General features: G+C 45.9%; 1 protein-coding gene across 1 annotated transcript in view; it reads right to left on the reverse strand.

The window, feature by feature from the left end:
* LOC138487330 (uncharacterized) overlaps nucleotides 1-22046 on the reverse strand; it is a 151878-nt gene that overhangs the window by 123160 nt on the left and 6672 nt on the right. The window lies entirely within an intron of this gene.

The following is a 22046-nucleotide window of genomic DNA, read 5'->3' on the forward strand; positions in this document are numbered from 1 at the left end:
TGCAGTAGATCAAAATGTCGTCCAGGTAGACGATGACGAAGAGGAATAGTATGTCAGAGAACACCCTGTCCATAAAACGTTGAAAGACTGCTGGGCCATTAGCTAATCCAAAGGGCATGACCAGATATTCAAAGTGACCAAAGGGTTTTCTGAATGCTGTTTTCCATTTGTCTCCTTCCCGGATACAAATCAAATGATAGGCACCCCAGAGGTCCAGTTTCGTGAAAATCACAGCGCCTCTGACCGCTTCCAGGATATCCGAGATTAAGGGTAAAGGGTACCGGTCCTTGAGGGTGCATTGATTTAATCCACAATAATCGAGGCAGGGTCTGAGTTCCGTAGTGTCCTTCTTAGGAACAAAGAACAATGAAGCTCCGGCTGGAGATTTTGAAGGTCTTATGGTGCCATTCTCAAGGTTAGTAACCAAGTATTCTCAGAGGGCCTTTTTCTCAGGTTCGGAAAGGATGAACATCCTGCCAAAGGGAATCACTGCTGAGGGATCCGGGTCTATGGCGCAGTCTTCGGGCCTGTGAGGGAGTAAGGCCTGGACAATGGCAGTTGAGAACACATCAACAAATCCCTGATAGGCCTTAGGAACCTGCACAATATTGGAAACCATGAGAGGTGCTTGATGGTCTATTGGTGGTTCTTTGGAAGGGGTCAAGGAGGGATCCAGGATTAGACAGTGAGACATACAAAACTCTGAGCCGAGGAACAGTGATCCTGCTGTCCAATTGATATACGGATTGTGTTTCTGTAACCAGGGCATGCCCAGTACCATGGGGTAATGAGCTGACTTAATAATGTCGAATCGAATCCACTCTTGGTGGTGGTTAATTGAAAGCTGGATCTCTTTGGTCTACAGGCTTATGGGCCCCGAAGTGAGAGGTCTTCCATCGATCGCTTCCACCGGCTGCATGATGCTTCGTGTTTCGTATGGGATGTGGTGACTAAAAACCCAATCTTGATCAATGAATATTCCCATAGCTCCACAGTCTACCAAGGCCAAAACAGGATAGGTCTTATTCCCGGAGGTTGATAGGAAGGCCTGTAGTATCACTAGATTTTTTTGTCCAGGAGAGTTCAAGGATGGAATTGATGTGGAGCAAACATCTCTCTCCTGAAGCCCTGCTCCATCTAGGATTGGGAGTTGGCGTTTCCCGAACGCCGAGGTGGGGCCAGAGGGCATTCTCTAACCAACTGTTTGTCTCAGGCACAATACATGCACAACCCGTATTAATCCTTCTCATCCTTTCTTGCGGGGATATGGGTCCACGGAAGGCTCCTATCTGCATGGGTTCTGGTTCGGTGACTGATCCTGGGTTTGTGTCAGATTTGGGGGTACTCTCAAATGACACCTTCGGAGGGTTTCCTCTGGATTTTTTCTTCTCTGCCTTCCTTTCCTGGATGTGAAAGTCTATTTGCATGGCAAGGTCCATAAGAGCCTGGAATGAGTTCGGTCGGGCCACTCTGGCTAACTCATCTTTAATCTCCTCATTTAGTCCTCTCCTGAAAAGGGTAAAACTTGCCTCCGGAGACCAATCAGCTTCCTTGACCAATTGCGTGAATCGGGTTACATACGTGAGCACATCCTGGGATCCCTGCTGAAAGTCTAAGAGGCGTTCCTGGGCAGTAAAGACCTGTTCTGGGCGATCAAACATGGTCTTTAAGGCCCGTATGAAACCATCGTAGTCATCTAGGAGAGCGTCGCCGGAGTTAACTAGGGGTGTAGCCCAGGTTAAAGCATTTACGGAAAGGTGAGAGATTATGAAACCCACCTTATCCCTGGGAGTGGAAAAGTAATAGGGCTTAAATGTAAAGTGTACCAAACATGAGTCCAGGAATCCACAAAGGGTTTTTGCCGACTCATCGTATTTGTCAAAAATGCCGCCCAGTAACACACTTTCTTTTGCGGCTGAATCACAGGATAGAACTAATTGCTTGAGAGCAGCGTTTTCCGCCTTTAAATTCTGCACCTCTGTGGTTAATTCTTGCATACCTCGCATCAGGTCCTGGACGGCCACTTCCCTGTCGACTTCGAGTGCGGTCGGTAGGCGTCTCAAACTGTCACGGAGTTCCCCCCTTCTCACCTGAGACCGATCCTTGCTGGACTCCGTGGGCGTTGTCTTCTTGCGGACAGACCTGGACTTGAATAAGGATGAGCGAGTCTCTTCCGACTGCAGCGTGCGTTTAAGATTCCGGGATGCAGCAATCCGGGGATCCGGGAAACGAAGAAGACGTGCTGATGGCGCACGAGTCCAGGAAGCAAGAGGAAAGCGGCAAGGAATGGAAGTAGAAAAGCTAGGAACCAGGAAATCAATACAGCGAACTACGGAGCACACGTCTGATCGCTACTTGGCAATAGCATTGAGACGCGCGGACCCGCGGGGGTGCGGTCTATTAGTAGAATACATTACATCCAACGTATAGATCGCGGAAGGCCATGTTGGGAGTGTCAGGGAATGCAAGGTCCGTTGCGATAAGGACCAGGAAGACCAAAAGGGACACGTCCTGTGGGTCATGACAGATATCTAGATATTCATAAAGTGTGATATATATATTGTTTGATTCATAAAATAAATTTTTTAACTTTGCAAAACAACCTACTTCTTGGTTCAGTGAGACCGGGGGGGTGGGGGTTTCAAAGAGAGGGGCGTGATATAAGGGTACATCATTCAGAAATAAAATAACTTTAGACATATAAGTATAGAATTAAGGGTTCCACCTGGGCATCTCACGCTAGGCATTGACTTAGGTGGAGTGCTGGGTTGAAATCACATACAGATTGGGTGCTCGAATCTGGGATTTCTGAATTAGATATACCACTTGTGACAGCTTAATACAGTGTGCTAACTGACAGGGTACATAAATCCTTTTGGGCCACCACGCTGTGTTACACTGTGAAAAACACCCCTCACAATGGAACGCTCTAAGGAAACGGTCGGTTTTGCAAAAATTAAATAAACTTGTGTAAGTCAGGAAGGAAATCAATATTTCCAGAATGGCGACATTGATAGAGATCAATATGGTTAGAGAACTCCTTTTGCATAAGTTATTTGTGAGAGGTGGCTGGGCAGAGCAGGATCAGAATGTGTGGTTGCAGGCAATCACAGAACAGATCACTGCAACAGGGTTAGATACATGGCAAGATCAGGGTCCATTACACATGGCCCTGAGTGAACTATATATGGCCCCTAAGGCAAAGGATGAGCAAAACAAGATTGCCAAAATAGCGGCATATCTGTACGTGCATATTGGAGCAATACATGACAAATATGCTGAAGGCCAAGATCTGCCAAATAGGCAACTGCGGGCATTAGAAAAGGCCCAAACGGATCTGGACTCTTCTGAACAGAAGCTGCAGAGGAGCCAGGAGTCAGAAAATTAAAGTAGGCAGTACACATTCGAAATAAAAGAGGACATGGGTATCCTGCAGCAGGAAAAGGCAGAACAGGATACCAGAATTCTGGCCTTGCAGAAGGAGAACCAAGAAAGTTTGGACTCTCTACTGCAGAGCCAGAAAAAGCTGGACCAACAGATAAACTTTAACAGGGCATGCGCAGAGCAGGTAGTCACCCAGCAAGGCCATCTAGACAGAGAACAAGAGGAGAGTAATACATTAATTGTGAAAAACCTGGACACCCAGGTAGAATTTGATGAAGAGCGCCAGAAAGCTGGTGCGCTTCAACGACAGAGGGACGACCTGGTGGCACAGAGACAGGCTCTTGCTCAGGAAAGGGACACCTTAGGCCAGGAAGTCTGTCACTTAAAGCAGAAAATAGATGAAAATAACCAGGCCCTTCAGAGACTGGGTGACCTCCAAAAAGAGCAAGAATGATTGTTAGAACACACCAGGAGGGTGGAAGATGCTCTAGCAAGGAAGGATCAGGCCAGTATGGACAGGACTCAGGAGGTAACCCTCCTGCAGCAAAGACTGGCCCACAATCCAGGAAGCACAGAGAGAAAATTAGGCTCTCTGTGAGAACAATGACAGGCTCCACAGACAGAAAGCCATGCAAGAGAGATTGATAGAGACTAGTAAGGCCTTGATTGAGGAACAGAAAGCTCAGGTTCTTACATGGCAACAGGGAGCAGGGGCTGATAGAGATGAGGTTCACTGGGAAAGGGAAACACCTGAGCATAACCTCAGGAACCCTAGTACCAGAGGCCTTCATCTCTCCCAATCCCGGGACTCTCTCGCCTCCATGTCCACGGCGCACATGAGCCAAGGGCCACGGGGATGGCAGATTTCAATCCAATCAGAAATATGGGGCTCATAGACCAGCACCTCCCAGGAATGGATGGGCGGGCATCTGGGTATGGGTACCCAAGTACTGTGAAATTTAGTGTGGAACTCCATGAGAGTAGGCCCACTAAGGGCATCCTGAAAACCTCTGCCCAGCTAGGACAGTGGGGGGGGCATCAAATCCTGGGAGCAAGGAGGAATCAGAAGACCCCTCTGAGTGCCGCAGGACACAGGAGACTAGGTCCCCACATTCTGCCAGCCATTCCCAGGCTCGCAGAATCCAGGAAAACCTAGAAGACCAGACGGGCACCTCTGGGAGCAGTGCCTCTGATCAGAGGAGGAATGGACCAGGGTTACCCGAACTAAGAAGGCCAATAAGAGAAAAAGTGCCTTGCTTAAGGACCCCTTAAAGCAAATCAAGGCAATAAGGAGCTTCATCACGCTTTATCATAAGAACGCTAAGTATTCTGTTTGGGAGCACTTAGAGCTCTTTGAGCAGATGATGGAACCTTTCCATTTGAAGGACAGCAGTAGCTGTATTCAGTATGTGAAATGGACTTTCTCACCAGAATACTCCAGCTTCTTTGCGGGGCTGGAGGATCAAAATCATTCTAGGTGGTCCACCTATACGGCAGCCATCTTGAAGCACTTTTCTGTACACAGAAATCCTCCGGAGGCTCGCAAGGCAGTCTACAACTTACAATGTGGGGAGGATCAGGCCCCACAAGAATTGGTGCAGGAATTAAAGCGTGCCTTTGCGCAAACCACCAGAAGGGTGCGCACGGACAGCAAAGAATTTGTCAATACTTTTTTCCACGCTCTACCAAAGTACATCATGACCCAGCTAGTGAGAGATGTTCATGAGAAAAATTCACTAGACTGGGTCATTGAACAGGTCACACACATTTATGAGGTGCAAAAGCCCATAGAAAACAAGAATACTGCTAAAAGCCCCAAAACAACACCAACACCCCTGCTGCTGCTAAGGTGGCAGAGGTGAAGGTTGCCCCCATTTTAGATTTGGAGATGGGGGGCCTGAAAACCCACCTGCACAAAATCGGAGCAATCCCAAGCCCAGAAGGCCCTCGGGCCAGTCACAGACAGGGAGCCAAGGAGGTAGTCCGACAAATGGGATCCCTCACTCCCCTGACTACATAAGTCCCTGCAACAAGGGGAATAGACCCATCCTGGGTTATGTGAGGACCCCTCCAGCCCAAGGGGGGGGATCCAACCAAGCACCTAACCCAGGGAACTTCACTCCTCACTTCTCCTAGAAGGGCAGAAATTCCCCAAATCCTGGACAGAATTTTGTCCCCAGGTACCGGCAAAACTTTCAACCCCAGAACAATCCATCCTTCTTTCCCCACTTTCCTGAGCCCAGACAACCCAATCCGGGAGAGAGGAGGCCAAGGGTGGAGGGGTACCCAAATTATCCAAACCCAGGGTATTTTCAGAGACGGGATAGCTACCCTTCCCGGGATCAGCCCAGGGAAGAAATGAGAACCCTGTATCAGCCTGAGCGGGTGTCACAGCTAGAGCGCCAGGTCCAAAACATGGCACAGGATCTGGGTCGCATGCTGAGGGCTCAACAGAACCCTCAGATGTGCATGCCGGTGCGGAATGCCTCAAACTCCGGACCTGGTGCTCCAGAGCAATGACGGGGGCAGAACCCTGACAACCCACTGGTTCCAGGGAGGAGGCACAAGGGGAAGGGGGGTGTAAAGCTTGGGAGGAAGCTTCCTTCCCCACTTGTAAACAGCCCCTGGAAACCCAGGAACTGGAACAAAAATCTCCTGCCCCTGAAAGTCTGCCACCCAAGGAGCAGAGAGGGGATAGGAGAAACAAAGAACCCAAACAGACCCATTTTGAGGAGGAGGTACAAATCTTCCAATTTGAAGGAGAGGGATCTTCAGAGGATCGTGGGAAAAGGATCTTCTCCTCCCAAAAGAAAAATGGGTCCCAAAGAAAAATGGGTCCCAAAGGATTCAAATCCAGACTCGGTAGATGTGGGGACTGAGCTAGCGCCGCCCATCATCCTACCCCAGTACCAACAGCATGAAAAACCCCTGGTTCAAACCCATCCTGGTGACTGCCTCCAAAAAGGGAGGGGGGCCCAGCACCAGAACCAGGGGAACCCAGAACTTCTCCCATATCTAGTTGTCACCTTTTCTTTTCAGATTCCCAAGACTCCAAACAGAATTCTTCCCAAATCACCTCCTTATCAGTGTCCAAAACTAGAAAACTAACCCACCAGTTGTCCAAAAATGTACATTATCTGTGCCCCCTTGCAGAGAAGGAGGGAAGATTCTATGCCCCGATCCAAATACAGGGGCAGGGTACAATTTTGGCACTAGTAGACACTGGATCCCAAGCTAGCCTTCTGTCCAAAAAGGCCTTTGATAAACTGAATTCAGGAAGGGCGGAGAATTACCAAATTCCTCTCACCCTTCTTCCTGGACAACTTCAGAACCTTGACGGGAAGGAAATTCCCGTCGAGGGGACTGCGGATTTGTACATTAAAATTGGCTGACACAAGGTGAAGCACCTGGTCATAGTTGTGACTCCAGAGGGTACCCCTTGTTTACTAGGGAATGACCTCCTGCGAAGGTTGTCACCCCTAATAGATTGTGTAAACAAGGTCCTCTGGACTCAGACTAGCCGACCAATCAAATTAAAACAGTGTCAACCATGTTAGTTTAAACGGCACCTGCCACATGGTTGAACAAAAACCTGACCAAGTAGAATTTCACTTCCAGAACAACCAAATCACAGACGTGACATTAATAGCAGTATGACAACAAACTGGTGATGGGGTGGTCCTCTCTATTTCTGAAAATCAACCTTCCTTCTAGTTTAAGGTAGCAAGGAAAGACTCTGAAATTCTTTAGCAATCCACAATCTGACATTCCCACTCCTATAGTCCAGAAAGATGAGAAATCAGCTCAAAGCCTGGCTGATATTCAGCAAATTGGAGAGCAGTTTTTCATCTCTGTTCAGTTAAATGAAGGGAAGGACTCTGTTCTGGCCCGAGTGTATGTGAACAACGGTAAGAGCTTCATCAGCAAAGCGATGTTCCGCCAACTCCCAAAACATCCAGCCATTCCCACATTCAAACTGATAGACAAATGGGAAATGGATCTGGAAACACCCAATTCCAAACATCTCCTGCCAAGCAGGTGTATGCTCAAAATCTCCATAGGGAACAAGAGCATAGTCCATAATTGTTGGGTCGTGCGAGACGTCACTGCCGCTTTTTATTTAGGCAGTGACATTCTCAATCGCTTTGCCTTTAGTTTGGACCTAATAAACTTCAAAGCTTGGTCCCGATTTGCAGATAATCCCATGGGCTTTGATGACACAGAGAAAGCATTTAGGTCAGCTCAACTGCTTCCTTATGCAGTTGAAATTCAGATTGGAGAGGAAGTCACCATCCCAGAAAGGACCCGACAATTCTCCCTGGAAGTGAAAGTTAAAAGAGGACAGAAATTGAAAAACCCTGATGCCTATATTCATTTAAATGCTTCTCTCCAACAGCAAGGGTTGGGGGTAAACCCAACACCACTAGTCAACATAGAACATGACACCATTCCAATAGAGGTGGATAACAGCGACTTAAAGATATCACTCTAGCCGCAGGCACCATTATTGGAATGGCGGTTGATGACCGACATTTTTCCATAGATTTAGGCAATTAACTGTTAGGACTAATCCCCAAGGACTGTTTTGACAGTGATAGTGATGACAACACAGCACCAGACAGGATATCTACCCAGCATGGGGGGAACTTCCTGGTGTACACTTCCTGCCCTTATGGTAAGGAAGATGTGACTTGTGACTTCAGGAGGGATGAGGTGATTTTCCAGGTCCGCGAGGACTGCCTCCGTCACCTGAAGCCACCACTCCAAATGAGCCCTCTGACCAGGGACTTCTCCACCCAGCTGGAGGAGGCCGCTGAGATAGCAAAACCAGAAGTCTTTCCGGGCTTCAGGCAGATGGTTGAAGAGAGAGTCAACCTAGCTGATGCCTGTGAGACTCTGGAGCAAGGGCAAACATTGAAACAGGTTTTCTTGGATTTTCAAGATCTCTTTGCGGTGGACTGAAATGACTGTGGTTGCACCGACATCCACACAACAACAATTCCCACGGACCTTGGCATGACTAAAGTGTTTTTGAAGCAATATTGCTTGCCTCTCGCATCAATGGAATCCCTTACTGAAATATTAAGAACCTTTAGTCCTGTGGGATAATTCGTCCAGTCCACAGCACCTTCAATAATCCGGTGCTGGGGATATTGAAGCCAAACGACCAGTGGAGACTCTGCGCCGACCTTAGGGAGCTCAACAAATGGGTCCATACTTCCCGATGGCCTCTTCCCTACATTGACCAAGGGCTGGCCCAGATCCAGGGGTCACAGGTATTCACTGCAATAGACCTGACCAATGGATACTGGACTGTGCCTGTCAGTAGAGAGGACCAATACAAGCTGGCCTTCACCTTTGGGGGCAGCAGTACACATGGACCAGGACTCCCTTCGGATACATTAACTCCAGCAATGAATTCAACATTTTTCTACATAAGGCCATGCCTGACCTGGGTGAGAGGGGTAACCTGGCCTATGTAGATGATGTTCTCATCCAAAGCTCAACTGTGGAGGAACACATAGCAGAGATCCGTTATGTTCTGACACAGTTGAGGGCCGCCGGAGCAAAACTTTCCTTTCAAAAGGCACAGTGGTGTAGAACCTGTTTAAATTTCTTGGGACATGAGATTACTCCTCAGGGTCTCTGTCCCCAGGAAAAGAAAGCGGAAGCACTCCAGAAATTGAAAGACCCCACAACTCTGCGGGAACTAAGGAGCCTGCTTGGACTGACTAATTACAGTAGAAAGTTCATTGAGGACTAAGCAGAGATCACAAGACATCTGATTCATCTTTTGAAGGGGGGGTCAAGTGGTGGTGGGGTCCAGAACAAGCCGAGGCAGTAAGACAACTCAAAAGAAGCCTCTCACAAGCGCCTTGCCTAGCTTACCCTGTCAAAAACAAGTAGTTCTTCTTGGAGACAGGGTTCTCTAATACATGCTTGGCTGTAGTATTATACCAAAAGCATGACAAGGTTAATAAAGTAATCTCCTATGCGAGTAAAACTTTATCCTCGGTGGAGGAAAAATTCAACGATTGTGAGAAGGCACTCCTGCCAACGGTGTGGGCATTGAAGAATTACCACCAGTTTATCCAGGGGGAACACATCATAGTGGAGACTCCACACCAGCCTCTGCAATATCTCCAAAGTGACAGAATCTGGGCCGGAAATATGAGTAATTCCCGAATTACTTCCTGGATTCTGTCAATGCAAGGCTTTCCTGTGGAGGTCAGATATGGCCAAAACAAGAAGAGTCCCCTCGCGCAAGGGCTGGCTGACTTGCATGATTGTGCCAGAGAAAACTGTCTCGAGGACGAGAGTCTAAAAATCAAGGACAACATGGAGGCATACCTCAATTCCCCACACAATGACTTTGAAGAAGACAAGTGTGAGGGAATGCCCACTGTCTATGTGGATGGATGCTCTTACCATGCTGACAACAACGGGGAAAAGGAACTTGTGGCCGGCGTAGGGAATGCCTGGGTGAATGAGACCCCAGAACCCTCCGCTGGGTACAAGGTTGGTCCCCGAAGTAGTCAAGTGGCAGAGTTGATGGCTGTGCATAAAGCCATCCTCACTGCTGTCCAACATCAACTCCACGAAATGGTCATAATCACAGATTCGGATTATGTAAGGAACAGGTTCATGGAGCACCTGGTTAACTGGAAAACCAGGGGCATGTTATGTGCTAACAACAAACCATTGAAACATGGAAAATTCATTCAAAACATTGATGATCGGTCACCCCGAATGGGATGACCTTCTACTGGAAAAAGATCGAGGGTCATTCCAAAGTAGAGGGACCAGACAAAACTGGAAATGACCTAGCTGATCAGCTGGCCAAAACCGGAGCCATCCAAGGGGATCTACTAGGGATCGAGTCCCAGTTGGGAGGAAATCCAGGTCCCTGCTATCATTAGGTCCCAGACAAATGCTCACAATGAACTCTCAACTGCACAATGGAGTAAGGAGACCCCAGATGCTGATTTGATTACAGCTCAAAAAGGGGATCCAATAATTGGTAAGTTTTATCAACACATTGAGGACCTTGAGAACTTTCCCCTGACGGATACCGATTACATAGGGAAAGAGGACCTCAGAGTGTTGATGAAATGTCCAAAAATGTTCTGAATCCAAGACTGTTTGTTGGTAAGGAATGCCATAGCTGGCCATGATCAGTGGGTGGTTCCTACCTCATTATGAAGCCTGATGTTAAGTCATGCCCATGATGCGGCCACAGCCGGTCATAGGGGGTTTCATACAACACTTGAAATCTTAAGAGAGGTTGCATACTGGCCACACGTGGGGCAGGACCTCGACCAATACTTGAAGGGGTGTCTTGTGTGTGCACAATTTCAGCCAACATCCCTCACACACAATGCGCCTCTCCAATAGAGGGCGATGACACTGCCTTGGTCAGATTTACAAGTCGACTATATCGGGCCCATGATTCGCTCCTCTAGGGGGAACAAGTACACGTTGACCGTGACATGCTTGTTTACTAAATGGGTGGAATGTCTCCTGGCCCCAAATTGCAAGGCAGAAACAGCAGCTGCCCTGATGATCAACCACATCTTTTCGCGTTTTGGACTACCCCAAAGGTTCGAGTGAGACCGTCATAGCCACTTCACTAGCAAAGTAATGATAAAGATGTGGGAGATACTTGGGGTCAAAAGCCAGCCTCTAGTGGTGCAGTAGAGAGAGATACAATAAAACAATTGTGAGCATATTAAAAAAGTTTGTGGCAGATTATGGGCCAAGTTGGGATATTTGATTACCTCTTGTCCTAATGGCCATCAGATCTACCCCTTCATCTGCAACTAAAATGTCACCGTTTGAGCTGATGACTGGACGCAGGATGGTGCTTCCCCAGCATCTGCTCTACAGAACCCAAGAGCAGACATTGATCAATGCCCCCACAACTTATGAGTATGTTGAAAATCTAAGAAAATACCTTCAACATGCTTTTGCCTATGCTCAGCGAAATCTAGAGAGATCTGCACTAGACCCACTATGACTTAAAGACTACCAGAAAAGAATACAAGGAGACCGGGTCTACTTATACAATTTCCAAAGGAACCAGGCCAAACAGCGCAAATATTTGCCTACCTGGAGGGGTCCTTTTGAAATTGTAGACAAAATCTCACCAGTCGCCTACAAAATCCACATCCCCAAAGGCAGTTTGGCGGAGGGGGAAGATAAGTGGGTCCATATTAACCAACTGAAGTGTTGCCATCCTGGGCACACTCTGCAGCAACCGGAGGAGTCTTCTGGAACGCCAGAGGGGGTCACTCCAGCTCCCTAGAATTCCAACTATAAAATATTCCATATATAGTCCATAAATTACAATAGAAAAATGTGTCCTGATTTGTCAAAATGTATGTGTCCGTCCCACTAGATTAATAGTGGTGGGGAAATGTCTACAAATATGCTTTTGTTTTTCATCCTAGTTGATTGGAAATCATATAAGAGAAAACCAAGGAAGACTACCCAGGGACCGGGAGCAAAGATCCAAGGGGCCTGGAGTATTGCTCCATACTCACAACAGGACTGGGCGAGGAGAACTGGTCGATGCACCCCTGATGGAGGAAAAGATGATGAACTTTGCCACTTTTGGAACCAAAGAAAAGAGACTGACCATCCCAGTCTTGTGACTTCCCATTGATGGACGTTCAATGCCAAAACGCAAGAGGGGGGCTTGTGGGATGTTCTAACCCACTAGTCTATGCCCTGCAACATCACTGTGCGCTGTCTTCATCAAAAACAACAGGATGGCTGCCAAAAAGATCTATGCGCTAAAAATCTTTGAAAAGTGCGCAGGGAAACCTGAAAAATAGGCCACCAATCCATTTTGCCTATGTCAGCGGTAAGACGAGAGACCACTGCCAAAACCTATCATTGGGCTGCCCACAGAGTAAAATGAAACTACTTGAAAAAGCAGTGCTGCATTGCAAGGGAAGCCCAGAACTTCTTTAAAAATCTGCTTTTCTTTGGCTGTTAAATTTGCAAAATAATGATTCTCAAACAGCAGAAAAGATCCAACATCCGTGTTGGGTGTTAAATATCACTTGATTAAAAGAATCCACCTAAGCACAATGGCAGCAGAAGCTCATTTTATCATAAGAAAATTCACATTCAAAGGTGCTTGTATGGGAAAAATATGTCAGAAATGGGCGCAGTACCGCTCGCCTGTGTCAGAAGCTGGCATTTACTTATACTGTCATTTAAGACTTGTACATTAAAATCAAAGTATGGTAAAGAAGAGACTTCCCATCAAAAGCAATATAGGTGATACAATTCAATCTTTACGTTTAAAAAAGGGCTGGAATTAAGAGATTTGTGGGTATATTTGTTAATGTAAATTGTATTTCAGAAAAAGGCTATTTTAAACAATGTTTTAAAAGTGAGTTAAAGCCAGCCACACTGGGCTTCAAAGACATTCCACATCTTCTCCCAAACAAAGGAATCTCCCCCCTGCTCTCTGCTGATGAACTGGCAGGGAGTTGTGAAAGGAGGTGGGAAGAGGATTTTGGCCTGTTGCTCTGACAGGAGACAAAAGACTCCCTTGACTGAAAGGAAATGCAAATTTGGGCGTCAACAGAAACCAGCTGCTAGCAGGAAGAGGCTCAGGTTGCTCTTGGCTCAGCCAAACCTTGGAGGCGGGGCTAGACTGAATTGTTTATCTGGAACTGAAGAAAATATAGTTTTGAGAAAAAGACTCATAGAAAACTGTCCCAAACTGGTAAAAATCTGGAATTTATAGGTTGTTAAAATGAAAATGTTGCTCACAAGTAGAAACTACTCTGGAATTTGTGCGATGTTCAGAGACCGGACCACTAAAATGTTGACTTTGTAGCAATTGTGATAATGCTAGGAATATGAAAATGTACAGGAGTATGCCCGGATGTTATGCACATGTATGTGGAAACATTTGTACAGATCTGACACTGGGTAACCAACCAAAAGCGCAAAAAAATGTTATTTGTGAACTGAAACTCTTAAGAAGATGGGACTTGGACAGATACGTGCTTTATTAAATTGGGAATGTGAATATGTATTATTAGCAAGTTGGTGATATTGTAAATATGCTCTATATGAAAAATACATTTTCTGTGTAGAAACAAAGGGGAGGTTTTTCCCTGGACCATAAACACAGCGTCATCATGACACATCATGACACTCTGGTTTCCTTCTCAAATCAGGAGAGATAGAATACTTTGACCAATCAGTTTCCTTGAGAGTGGGCTTAGTATAATCAGCCTATCCACCCCTTTGGGAAATACATACATAGGGACTATTGAGGACCTAGAGAGACACACACACATTCACCCATGAACTGATTTACTGTTGAAGCGCTCTGCAGGAGAACCCAGATCCAGACTCCAGAACTCTGAAAGCAGAAGGCTCATTCCAAAGCTGAACCCTTCTCAGCTGGCCTTTAAAATCTTGCAACCCGATTTTAACCTCCAATCTTCCAAGGGGCACAACAAATTGAACAGCCTGGCTGTGCTGTTTTTCTGGTTCTTGCCAAGAACTCTTGCTAGAACCCAGAGATCCAAACCGGTAGAGCAGAGCTGTAACCCAGAACCAACCAGTCCAAGAGGCTGTGCAGAGACCAGAGTGCCTTGCTGAGTGCAGAACCAAGCGCCTGAATCCTGTCCTGTGGCTAGCAGATTCCAGTCCAAAACCCTTTGACCAGATCCTGACGGGCCCAGTCCAAAACCATAGTTGTGAGTATTTTGCATAGAATTGTCCATAGCCAATCTCTTATTCTCAAGTAATCCTATCCAAGCCATTCTATCATATCCAGAACTGCATTGTAGAATCTCTTTTGTCGGTCCTGAATCTTTCTCCCATCCATATAGTCCTGTGATAATTATAGTGATGAATCATCTTTGCGCTAATATATATTTGCTGAAGAAAGGCAAGTGTTGCAGCGAGCAAAGATCAGACAGAGGCGCCTCTGAACTGGTGGCTGTACCGTTGGTATCTCGCATCTTCATAGCCCCTTAGTGTAAAGCCAATCCTTGTTTGTAATATTCAAAAGCGCATCTTTCATTTGAAATCTTGACTCTTTTCTAAAAAAAAAAATCGACCTTTACTAAAACCTTCATAACTTCTTAAACGTACATGCTAGGAACGAAATTTGGGTGTCAAATTGAAGCTAACATCCCCAGCTTTCAAACGAATCCTGAACCGCATTCCTTATAGTTTTGCCGCAATCTCGCTTAACGCACGCAGAAATGTTTGCCGCGATTCTGCATTTGGCTAAATTTCATTACATGTAAAATAGCTATTTCTTGCACTCAACCTCTGAATTCAGTTTTTTATCTGCTAGTTATCCAACCATCATTGCTAGGGTTTACCTGAAGCTATACAAAGCAGCTCCCACTAGTTTTGAATCCAATTTAGCGAATTAAAGTCATTTTTTAATGTTTTTCCCATTCATTACCAAACCACATTCAAAAGCATTTGACATGTTTAAAATCATTCCTGTTTCTCTCTAAGCTTGCTGGGGGAATTTGGATTGAAACTACATTTGTAGAGTGTTTATTCCTGAAACCTGTTTTCTCTCCTTCCATCTCTATATTGCATATTAGGGGGGATTGAGTAGTATTAGAGGGAAAGAGTGATTACATTTCATTTGATTGAATTCATATAAAGTTTTATTTCTGTGCTGCATTAATTTCCTATCATTGCAATTCATTGAACCCACACAGTTTATTCTATGCTACATTATTCTTCTCATCCATGCTCCTATTGATTAAAGAGATTGTTGATTGTTGTAATATCACCCAACGCTGATCATTGTATAAATATTAATAGTGTGATATCTAGATATTGTTCAAATTCATAAAGTGTGATATATATATATATATATATTGTTCAATTCATAAAATAAATCTTTTAACTTTGCAAAACAACCTACTTCTTGGTTCAGTGAGACCGGGGGGATTCAAAGAGAGGGGAGTGATATAAGGGTACATCATTCAGAAATAAAAGAACTTTAGACATAAAAATATATAATTAAGGGTTCCAGGTGGGCATCTCACACTAGGCATCGACTTAGGAGGAGTGCTGGGTTGAAATCACTTACAGTGTAACGCTTTGGAATTTGTGTTTTATATAGTGCTGTACACGCGTTTAAGGAACATGGGGACAGTTTATAATGGGTCTTGGGACCGAGTTACATAACATAGGTAACTCTGTCCCAGGTTCTACCACCTCTCCGGACCCATTGTAAAATGCCCTACTATTACTTGAACTCGTGCACAGCACTCCATAGCTCTCAAGCTAGGTGCTGCGCTATACAAAACACAAATTCACATACAGTACAAATAGCCACGCTTTTTAGGTCCTTGTCATGTTACTTTAAAAAATCTTATTCCTCTTGAAAAGTCGTCCCCCCACCTCTTCCACTCAAAGGCAGGATAATATAGCCTGTGGCTCCATGGGGCCCGGCTAGTAGGGACTGTATGTTTGTCCCCTAAGGGGAGTCCTAGAAATAAAGCTGCAGACACCAGGGTAATAAATGTATTTTTATTAATTATAGTTTGTTTTTTTCTTTATTTATGTGTGTGTGTTTGATGTGTTTTATTTTGGATCAAACCATCCAGCCTTCCATGGGGCTGAATGGAATGTTTTACAGAGAAAAGAGCTAAGGAACAGAAATCCTCTACCCAAGACTGGATTGGGTGGGGGGGAAAAGAATCTTAAGAATAGTTTGAAAGTCTGATTTTTGGCAAGTTATCATTTCAAATTAGGTTTGTTGCGATTAGTAGAGATAATTGATAGGTTTTGCTTATTTATTCTGTACTATTTGTATCAACTTGTATAATGCTTTTTTTGTTTTATTTGTCGTTTTCTTGTTATCATAATTGTTGTTTTGGAATGATATGTATTTCTTTTGATAAATCTTTAAATAAAGTTGTCAAAAAAAATAAAATAAAAGAATAGTTTGAAAGAGAAAAAAGAAACGGTAGAAAGGGACAGTTGGAAACATAGCAGAAAAGCACAGGAGAGAGGAAAAAAGAAAAAGACATCCCAGGGGTGGGGCTGCCTGGAGCATCCCCTCAGGCATCTGGGCCTGGGCAGGCGTGCTTGGGAGCCCCCCCAAAGAGTAATCCGCAGGGGGAATCTGCTTGGCAGGGGCAGCTCAGCCGCTCACAGGCCTTGGCAGCTGACAGCCCACCCCCGGGCACCATGTGTGGGGCTGCCAGGGCTGCGTGAGGAGAACTGCGCAGACCAGGCTTCCCACCCGTGCCCTCTGTCGGCCTGCCTTGTGGCCTGCAAGACGAGCTTCCCCTTCCAAAAGTCCTCCCAGGCCAGGTCAGGCAGAGCCCGGGAGGTGAAGAGGCAGGAAGTCTACTGTGCCCCAGAGGGCGGAGCAGTGAAGTAAGTCCTGGGCTGCTGCATTGGGCAGCACGGGTGAAGGAAAGCCCTGAGCTGCCTCACAGAGCAGCCCAGGTGATGGCCAGTGGCCCTCCCCCTGCATCTCATGATGCATTGAAGAAGAGGTGTGCCAAGAAGCCCAACAAGCCGCGGGTGCACCTCGGTAAATGTTGGCGGCATCCCATTCTCCATGGGGAAGCCACCTTGTATACAAATAGCATTCAGGCATGGCGATGACTATGGCGGTGCCCCCACGGCACAGGGGACACCACCTGAAGCTAATGTGGTGATACTGGCTGCAGCAGTGATGTAGGACAACCCAAAATGCTAATGGGGTCACCCCTAAGATTAAGCCATGGGTGTGGCAGTGAGTGCAGGTGGACACCCACCCAGAAGACTAAAAGAGGCATCAGTGGGCTAAGCGATGATCACGGGTGGGTCCCACACCAATGGTGCCACCCAGGAAAAGGGGTCTCAGGGAGCGTGGGTGACTGTGTGTGGTTCCCACCCATGACGTGGTTTGCCCAGAAAACATCAGAGCATGGGCTGGGCAGTGAGTATGGGTGGCCCAATGTAGTGGACAGGACCCCAGTCAGCCCTGTAACAAGCCTGAAGCAAGCCCCGCTACCAGCACTGCAACTAGCCCCTCAAAGGGCAATGGGGGAATCAAAGACAGGCCTTAAGGTACTATGAAGGAGGTGACTGACAGCAGCAGTGACATAATGTGTTATATGTTGAATATATGGTGAATGCCAATGTATATATGTATGCATATTTATATGTATATATTTAAGTAATGTTAAGAAGGATGTTATTTAGAGAATAGGGATTTTTATGGGAATGTTAAGTAGGGGAAAAGCTAGTTAGGTGTAGGCTATTATTGAGATCATAGAAAAGAGTATGGTATAAGGGAGGTACCCTGGCCTGAGGTCGCGGGATAGTGTGGCAGCCTGCCTGAGGCCACCTCATGAGGAGGGACCCGAGTCTAGATAATGCGGACTGTTGCGTCATACTCACCCTAAGGATCCCCCAACCCCTCCAAGGAAGAGTGAACTGATGGTAGTGGGTCCCCATTTAGTTGGTGCTCACGCCAAGGGCATCCTAGGGAATAGCAAAGGGAAGAGTAGCATAAAGGTGATTCCTGTTTTATTTGAACATTTGCAGTGAATGAATATTTGTGTGAGTGTTCTGTTGAATTGACACATATTATGTGATGTCTTGTACTTTTTAGAGCGTAGTTGTATGGAAAAATTACAAATATTTTATTTAGGGGCACCAAGTGCTGATATTTTTTTAGAGCATCTTGCTCTAGTGATAATACAGACAAACGTGCCATGTATTTGATACTTTGGGGCTGATTCATGGAATTTGTGTGCTGAAAAATGGGGATTTGTGCGCCATTCTGCCCGCAAATCCCTGTTTAACAAATGGGGATTTGCGGGCAAAATGGCGAACAAACCCCTGATTTTCGACGCACAAATTGGATGAATCAGCCCCTTAATTGCACTGTTTAGGTCCGAGAGGCAAGAACGGGGACTACATTCCTCAGAAACACGTGCGCAAAGCACTGTTTGAACATGTAATCCCATGCTGAGACAGGCCTTAGCTGACTCGCTTCAGCGCGAAGCGTGGCGCAAAGCCTCTTTAGGCCTGTTTGTGGCCTGTTAGTCGGCAGTTGGCAGGACATGCTGGCAATTTTTTGAACTACCCCAGTAAGCAGATACTCAGGTAAGAGTTATTCAGCCCTACATTTGAGAGAGATGGATAGCGGGAGGGGAAGTTTGGGTCTGAGAGCCCTGAACAAAATGTGAATGCTGGGAACTGACAGAGGAATTCAGGATATTGATGGGGGAAAGATTAAGGAAGAGGAGCCTATTGTAATAAAAGCTGCACCGGTGCATGCACGATCTGCTGCGGCACATGCGGTGAAGGTGGGGGAATTGATTCAGGAATATGATCTTGAGCTTCTTCTGTTGACCGAAACTTGGTTTACAGAGGGGGCTCAAACCATCTTTCATAAATTAGTGCCTGAGAATGATATCATCCAGACAATCAATCAAGTGGATAGGAGAGGGGGAGGCATTGCTTCAGTGTATAAATCCTCTCTCACTATCTCACATATGGAGGAGTTATATTGGGGGGATAACGCGCTGAAGGGGGAATTTACGATTACGCTGTCCCATTGAAGGTCAGTAAAAGTGATTTTAAGATATACACCACGAGGCCCAGTGGGAAACTTTTTAGAGACACTGGATCTCCATTAAATACTAGCCGGGAGTAGATACAAAGAACTCCTGTGTCTGGGCGACTGGAACATTTGGCTGGAGAACACCCAGACCCAGCTGTATTAGCTGAGCTTCTGGAAAACCATGGCCTGGAGATTATGACCATGGCAATATTACAGAACAAAGGCCATTGCCTAGACCTTGTAGCGCGAGAGGAAAGGCTGTACTATTTTCTGAGACGTTCCCAATATTATGGTCTGCCCATTTTGCCCAATTATTTGGGCTGCTGGGAAGGAAGGTGCAGAGAGGATGAGGTAGGGAGAGTACGCAAGTGTGGATGTGTAGAATAGATGACCTGGTCAAAATTTCAGGAGAAGTACAGGCGAGGTTAGCAGGTATTGACACCTTGCTTCCATGTGAAGAATTCTTTAAGACTGGGATGGGCATCTTGGAGGATATATGCTCCAATTATGCCCCTTTAAAATTGAAAAAAACTAATAAATCTAAACCCTTGTTTGCCTCTGCGTTGTCCTTACTGTGTAAACAGTAGCGGCAAGCGAGTAAACTTTGGAGGTCAACAAAACTGAGCAGCGATGCAGACAGAGCTAAGGGGGTATTAACATCGTACAAGGTGGCCTTGTTTGAAACCAAAAAAGAGTTTCTACATAAAGTTATTGAGCAGGCAGGGAATCACGCGAGGGCAGTTTTTGCTGTGGTATCCAGATTTGGGAACCCAGCCTGCACCGCATCCACTATTAGTCCCTCACAGGACCAAGCAAACAAGTTTAATAGCTTTTTTAAGGAAAAGATTGAGACCATCCAGAAAAGCATTGCTAGTGAGAAGGCTCAAAAGAAATGGGGGATCCTATGCAAGAGGAGGATATACGGGAGAAGGAGGTAGGGAAAGAGGGTCAGGTCCCAAAAGATCTAAAAGAGCACTGGTGAAACCCTTGCTAAAAAAACGAACTTAGATCCAGTAGTCCTGAAGAACTATCGTCCAGTAGCCAATTTGATCTGTCCAACCAAGATTTTGGAGAAGGTGATGTGCGCCCAATTTCAGGCATTTGTGGACAGGGAGGTACTGCTGGGTGAATTTCAGTCTGGGTTCCGACCCAAACATGGGATGGAGACAGCGTTGTAAGCGGTGCATGATGATCTGTTGGAGGCTGCGGAGCGTGGGTCGTCTACAGTACTTTTGATGCTGGACCTGTCAGTGGCCTTTGACACAGTGAATCACCAGACCATGCTACAACGTACCGTAAAAGTAGGGAAAGCATCTGAACAAGTGGTCAGATGGTTTGGATCCTTTTTGTAGGACAGGACCCAACGGGTGGTCTTGGAGGGGGTTTCCCTCAGAGATGGTCTTTTTGGATTGTGGTGTGCCACAGGGTTCATCCTTATGCCCACTGATTTTCAACGTGTACATTCGTCCTGTGCTCAATATATATTGAGGAGGCATGGTTTGAGGTTTCCTTCTTATGCCAATAACACACAAATCTATATTGAGACAGAAAATATCGAGAACGTCTTTGAGAAAATCAATCATTGCATGGCTGATATCAACAGATGTATGGCATGCAGCCAGTTCCAGCTGACTGCAGCTAAAACCGAGGTGATATTGTTTGGCTCGAAGGGGAAAATGATAAGGGAGAGACAGACACCACCCCCTCTGATTTTGGGCGAGGAACTCCAGTATGCTAAGAAAATCACAAATCCTGGTTCTATATGGCAAGAGAACCTGGGCAGTGAAGCACATGTAGGGGCCAAAGTTAAGGCAGTATATCATGCATTGCAGATGTTGAGCAATGCCCTCCCGTTTATCCCTGTGAAAGATCATGCAATGGTGGTGGGGGAAATGACCAACACACACCTCCAATACTGCAGGGATTCCAGCAAAACAAGTTATTAGATTACAGAAGTTCCAGAATGCAGCAATCAGGCTGATTGGACACCTGAGGAAGAGGGACCATGCATCAGCTCTACGTAGATCCCTCCATTGGTTAATGGTAGATGATTGTATCAAATTCAAATTGGTCTGCCTGAGGTACAGATGTCTCAATGGGTTGGCCCCAGACTATCATACTGCTAGGGTTGTCCGGTATTATCCGAGCAGAGATCTTCGCTCTGGAGATAAATTACTGGTCTGTGTACCACGCTCCAAATTGGTCTCCAGGGGGGACAGGAGATTTGGAGTGTTTGGTCCTAAATTGTGGAACCAGCTTCCAGTGGAAATCAGAGCATGCCAGTCCTTGGGACTGTTTAGAAAGATGCTGAAAACGTTTTGGTTTAGATAAGCAGCCCCAATTATAGATTGTACATATTGTTCATATACTGTTAATTTCTGTTGATAGTTGCCATCTGCACCCAAATACAGTTGAGTCTGTCTGGAGTGCCTTATAAATTATCAAAATTAAAGAGAAGTGTTGTTTAATATATAAAGAGGGGTTCCTGTTGGGAATCTCTATAACTTTCACTCTGGTGTCTTTGTCCATTGGTAATCGAACAACTCAGGGTAGCCCATCTCCTGGTAACACAATTTTATTCGGCAGGTGCAGTGCCCCTCCATATCCAGGTAGACTTGAGGGTGGGGTGGTGGTATCCCTGGAAACTGTCCCTGACATAGGGCAGGAATAATAGGTGCTCCCTGGCTTGGGCAGGGCCAGAAAACAGGGGTTACACGTAGCCTTTTTACTAGTTATATCAGAGTGGTATGTTAAAGTCATTCTGAAAGTCCAGCAACAAAGAGTTTCTCCAGGAGAAAGTTTAGAGAGTTTTCACATTTGGGGCAGTCAGGGGGCTAGGATAGATGCTCAGGCATGAGAATAAGAAATAAACATTGACTAGGTTTTGTGATGTCCTTAGAAACCCATTATAAGATAGGTTAGTGCGTGACAGTTGATGTTAAAGTTTAGAGGTGGAGGTAGCTTTGGAGCAACCGTTGTCTTGAAGCACGCAGTTTGACCAATGGACGTATTACGTCCAGCAATAGGAAGGTTGTCTTACAGAAAATGTGGATGGGAATCCTGAGAGAGAGAGAGACGGTGT

Source organism: Ambystoma mexicanum, chromosome 9 (genome assembly GCF_040938575.1).
Source record: "Ambystoma mexicanum isolate Mex_15411 chromosome 9, UKY_AmexF1_1, whole genome shotgun sequence".
NCBI classification, from domain to species: Eukaryota; Metazoa; Chordata; class Amphibia; order Caudata; family Ambystomatidae; genus Ambystoma; species Ambystoma mexicanum.